Source organism: Coturnix japonica, chromosome 33, assembly GCF_054131305.1.
Source record: "Coturnix japonica strain WE chromosome 33, WE-NBRP24, whole genome shotgun sequence".
Classification (NCBI taxonomy): Eukaryota; Metazoa; Chordata; class Aves; order Galliformes; family Phasianidae; genus Coturnix; species Coturnix japonica.
This window is the reverse complement of record NC_140695.1, coordinates 1,520,760-1,526,759: the sequence shown is the minus strand read 5'-3', so window position 1 is coordinate 1,526,759 and position 6,000 is coordinate 1,520,760.

Below are 6,000 nucleotides of genomic sequence, written 5' to 3'. Positions count from 1 at the left end.
GACTAATTTGGGCATTTGGGGAAGGCTGTGTAGAAAAGATTCATGTCTTAAATGTGCCCATTTGCCTTCAATTCCAGAAGCAGAAGATGCTTTTATCAACAAGGAGAAGGTGCAGAAGGAGGTGAAGGCTGCACCAACAGAAAATGCCACGCTGAGCTGCGAGGTGGCCCAGGAGAAGACGGAGGTGAAGTGGTACAAGGAGGGGAAACTGATCACCTGGAGCAAGAAGTTCAAGGTGGAGTCAGAGGGCAAACAGAGTCGGCTGGTGGTGAGCCAGGTGGAGAAGAAAGATTTAGGGGAGTACAGGTGCGAGGCTGCTGGCCAGAAACTCACCTTCAAGATTCGTGTCACAGGTAAGACAGGTGTTGTCTGAAATACAGCAGAGATCAATAAAGTAAAATCTAGTTTCTATTATACAGTGATCCAGATGCAGTAGTCTGTGCTGAGGTTTTTCCCCTGTACTTGATTGCCTGGGTTTGTAGCAAGTATTTGGTTTTAGTATGGCACAAAGACCTGTTTCAGTCTGTCTGTAGAATAATAATTACTGATATATGTACAATGGAAGCAATATTCAAGATATTATTCAAATCTCTCCAGTGCCTGAGATCCCAAACTGTAATTCTTGTTCACCTAAACATTTGACTAAGATAAGTATGTGCAGTGAGGCTGGAGTGCATGTTGTGCGTGCAGCCTTTCATGGCAGGAGAAGCAGGAACTTCTCCTAGTAGTACACTGCCTTTTTACTATGCCTTTATGTTGGAGGCTGCATCTGGATAGGTGAGTCTGCTACTCACAGTAAGAGACCTGGTAGAGCTGACTATTGCCAGAGCTCAAAGTAAGATAGATATCTGCAAATCACACACAAAGAACAAAGGACTGCGTTGGTGAGCATATTTCCTTTGTGCCTTTGACAGTCACAGTTGTGGCAATGGTAGAGGCCATGAGGAGTCTGTTCAGGAAGCCAGGAGTACTGTTCTGGGTCATGAAAAGGCAGCCAGTGGTTTGACTATCACATGTTTATGTGTTTTGATGTTTCACAGTGGGTCTTAAGCAAAAGGAACTCAGGTTTTGGTTGCCTGCAGGTCAGATGTTCTTTTGGGTTCAATATGTTTGCATAGTGACTTGCAACCATGGGACTGGTGTTCAAGGACCCTCTTGGTTCCTTCAGTTCCTAGGTTCTTTCTTGCCTAGATTTGACACTTTGTTTCAACAGAAGAGCTGATATTCTCTAGTGAAGGCTATTAGTTTGGGCACAAGTGGTAACCTAAACCTGTTCCAACCTGTACATACAAACCTGCAAGATGGTCTCATTTCAGTCCTTCTGTTTTTCTTTTCTTCCCTCAGAGCCAAAACCTGTGTTTATAAACCAGGAGCAGGTGCAGAAAGAGGTGAGTGCTGCCCTGGCAGCAAGTGCCTCCCTCAGCTGTGAAGTAGCACAGGATCCAACTGGAGTAAAATGGTTCAAGGATGGAAGACTGCTTGCCTCCTCCAGAAAGTTCAGAATGGAATCTGTGGGCAAAACACGGCGTCTGGTTGTGGAGCAGCTGGAGAAGAAAGATGCTGGAGAATACATCTGCGAGGCTGCTGGCCAGAAGATGACATTCGAGCTGGAAACAACTGGTGAGCATTCAGAAATTCTCAGCCAGGATTTTGTAGCCTTGTTGTGAACTGGGTTTTAGGGTGAAATCTCAGTTTTCTTTGCACCTGACAGTGTGAGAATTTGCTCTGGCCCTTTGTGTACCTCCCCGGTGCTCAGCTGTTCCTTCCCTTACTTGGGGATAACGTCATTTATTCAAGGTGATGTCCAAACGGGCTTGTTAACAGTCCTCTGCAGTGCTTTAAGCTGTCATATGTCAGCCAGAATTTATGCATGTTCTATAGCCATTCCTACATGTTGAAAACACTGCACTGTGCTTAAGCTTCAGCATATGTTCCAGTAAGTACAGTTCCATTAATTCTAGGGAATTGGGTGAATTAAGCATAGATCTGAAGGCTGCCTTTGCCCAGTGCAGAGATGGAAGGACTAATGTAGATTTGACTTGATATTTTCCCTTCTAGGATGGGAAGGAGCTCTGTCAAAGTAAAAAAGTGGGCATTACTTCCCAGGGAAATAAGAGAAGTCTCATTATTCACAGGCGGTGAACTCTCATTTTCTCTCTCAGTCTGCAACCAGGCTGGGTTGCTGTTTCAGTACTGGCTGTTTTATGCAGGAACTCTGCTCCTCTGGTTAATCCAAGTTGTATCCAGGCCCTTCAGAAGGAAAGGGAAATAGCAGCACAGAAATATGGTCTGATTCTGACATAAATAAGTGCAGACCTAGAGAGTTAAAAGGGATTGTGTGATGTTCAAGGGACTTTGAAGCAAAGATGTCCCCTAGGTAAGATTTGTGGCTGACATTCCCCAAACATTGTGGGCACACAAGCTAAGGAGAGACTAGTGATGAGCATGCAGAGAAGCCAATGGTTCAGACAGGTTTGTAGTGACACGACATTGTAGAGTTCTGTCTAGTTCTCCTTGGCATAGTTTGGAAAATAAAGATGAGGAGATTGGTGGTAACCAATATGGTTTCCTCAAGGTCAAGCCATGCCTGACAAACTTGGTGGCCTTTCATGATGGAGTAACAGCATCAGTGGATAATGGGAGAGCAACTGACATTATCTACTTGGACTTGTGCAGAGCATTTGATCCCGTCCTGCATGACATCCTGGTCACCAAACTGGAGAAAAATGGTTTTGATGGATGGACCAGTTGCAGGATAGGGAACTGTCTGGATGGTCACACTCAGAGAGCTGCAGTCAATAGCTCAGTGTCCAGATGGAGGGTGGTGTTGGGACCAGTGTTATTTAACATTTTTGTAGGCAACATGGACAGTGGAATCAAATGCAGCCTCAGCAAGTTTGCAGATGACACCAAGCTGAGCGGTGCTGTTGATGTGCTAGAGGGAAGGGATGCTACCCAGAGGGACCTGGACAGGCTGGAGAGGTGGGCCCTTGGCAGCCTCATGAACTTGAGTGTGGCCAAGTACAAGGCCCTGCACCTGGGTCAGGGCAATCCCAAGCACAGGCACAGGCTTAGAGGAGAATGATTTGAGAGAAGCCTTGACCCTGAGGAGAAGAGTTGGTCTGGAGGGAGGTGTCCCTGCCTATAGCAGGGGGACTGGAACTAAATGACCTTAAAGATTCAGTCAGTTCTATTGTTTTTCTACCATTAATTTTGCTTGAAAGGTTTTAGAATAAATGAGATTCTGGTTTCCATGAAAACTGTTTGCAGGGAGCTCCATTGTAGCTAGTAAGTCTATCTTTAAGTTCAAGGGCAATAATGCATTGACTGTGTTAAAAAGGGAAATGACTCAGGAATGGATGATAGTTTAGAATAAAACATAATCCTACTTATTTTCTATGCAAATATGTGTAAGGAAAAGATGCTGCACTCAGTTCTGGAAATACCCTGACAAATATATCTCTAGTATTTCACAGCTGGAGATATCAAGATTGTTAAAGCACTGGAAGATGTGGAAGTGAATGAATATGGGAGTGCATCTTTTGTCTGTGAGATTTCACAAGATGAGGTTCAGACCCAGTGGTACAAAGATGACAACAAGCTGAAGGCTGATGACAACATCAGAATGCGGCAAGATGGTAGGGTGTAAAGAGGGGGATCTTTCTCCTGAGTGGGGGGTGGGTTGGAGATCAAGCATATAAGACATCTGAAATGAAGTGAAGAGGGTTCAGAAGCGAGTTCCCCTTTTGTTTTGGGACTGAGGTTTAGGTGGAACAAGTGACATGGTGGGATGCTTAGTGTGGGAAGTGTGATGCTATCCCACCATCCCACACTGCTGGGAGCAGGTAGGAAATGAGTGCAGTTATTTCCAACGTGGGGGTGAACAGGGCAGTCAGTTCACCTCTCCAAAGAGGTTTTGTCTGACAGTGAGTGTGATCCTTCTGTATCAGGTACTTTGAAGGTGACGGCGGCCACATTTGGTCAGTCCTTGTAGAAGCCATGTTTAGATTCCACTTTCGTGGGGATGTGGATGTGGGGGAATGGGTGGTTTCATTGACATGAGAGAACAGGCAGTGATGCTGTGAAACCAGATGGATGATGCTCAGCCTGGCCATGTGCCTCAGAGCTCTTTGCTCAAGGAAGCCAAGTGTAGTTGTGGGTTTGCTCTCAAGAGCACAGTTTGGTAGGGATGAGCTGGCGGTTGGACTAGATGAGCTTAGTGGTCTTTTCCAGCCTTAGTGACTCTGGTTCTCTGCTTCAGGAAAGAGCTACTCGCTGACTTACACACGTGTCCAAGTCAAGGATGCAGCAGAAATAAAATCTGTAGCAGAAAAGGCAGAATCTCGTGCCCATCTTACAGTTAAAGGTAATTATGCTTCTGATGACGATTTTGATTAAATTATCTTATGTTATAAACGAGCTAACATCCTTTGCTTTAATGTCAAGGAAGTTAAACACCACCAGGGCCTTTCACAGAAATAAAAACTCCTACCTACCTACCTTTCTGCCCACAAAATATCCAGCTTCTCTTTTGGAATTTACTTTTGCTAAGTAAAACAGATTATTTTCTTAGGAGGTTGATTTTCTACGTTTAGACTTCAGATTTGTGTTTGAACGTTGAGGGATAAAAAACATAGCTTGACCTTTTCTTCATTTTCTCTTGCTGTTTGAAAAGAACACAGGGTTGTTTTTTTTTTTAATATATACAATGTTAGGGTATATATATGATGTTAAGTGTGATAAAGAAAAGGGAGACATTTGAGTTAGCACACTACTCAAGAGTTCAGTCCCCAGCTTTGCCACTGTTAAAATTATAAGGGCAAGAACTTCCTGGAAAATGAATTTCTCCTAAGTAGAGTCATTACATTTGAGCTACAGAGACCTTTACTAGGTGAAAACTTGTTGTTCAGAGCTATGTTGCTGTATTTAACCAAAGTAATTATCAATGTCCGTGTTTCAATGAACCTCTTTTCCATTTCGTAATGCGAGGAGTTTGATATTGGGATGGGAAGGTCATGGTTTGATTTGGATGTTGGACTGGGAATCAGAAGATCTGGGCTCTTTTCAGATTGTCAGTCTTATTGTCTGACTTCTTAACAACATTCTTTTCTTTCTATTATTTTTTAATGATGTTTCAAGGCATTCTGAGCTGATAGGTGTAGTGTTCATGTGCAGTAATGCTGACGTGAGTAAGTGGGGTGATAATGTAAGGGTTTTTTACATTCCTTCTAAATCTCTGCTTTCTCTAGTTCCATACTTCTTAAAGAGCAATCCATTAATCTAGTAAAGGAGCTGTGTGATGACTATGTGACTGAGCCTGAAAAAGCCAAATTTGAATGCGAGATATCCATTCCTTCTGTGAAACCTCCCAAGTGGTATTCCTACGTGGGGAAGTCTTACAGGCTGGCAGAAACTTGATTATGCAGCAAGAAGGCACCATCCACCAGCTGACCATACCGAAAACCACCACTGATATGACAAGCACCATTCAGTTCTCAATTGGCAAATCCAAATCCACAGCCAATCTGCTTGTCAGAGGTAACATATCCAGGCTTTGAAAACACTGCACTGTGCAAAGATCTGTTTGAATAGCTGTGATGTGCTTACTATTCAGATCTACAGAGCTGAGGTTTTGTCCTTGGCTATACCAAAGAAGTCAAATCAGGTGAAATTAATTGTATTTCTGAACTAGACAAGGTTAAGTTTGGTAGCACCTAAATTTGATGCAGTTTGTCATTGATTTCATCTGAAAGAAACTTGCAGGCTTTTTATCTGCTGTTGTCCCCAGCATAAGAGTCTCCATTCACACCCTAAAGTACTTGTTATATTTTCAACTCACTCTTATTTGAATAAAAGCCTCAACAATTGGGAGCAATTTAATAAGCACAGAACAAGAGCTGGACCTTGCATTTGGTAGATAATATACAGTATTACTTTATAGAAATGTAGTCAATGGCATTCCCTATAGACAATCGTTTGTTTTATCTTTAGAGTCGTTCA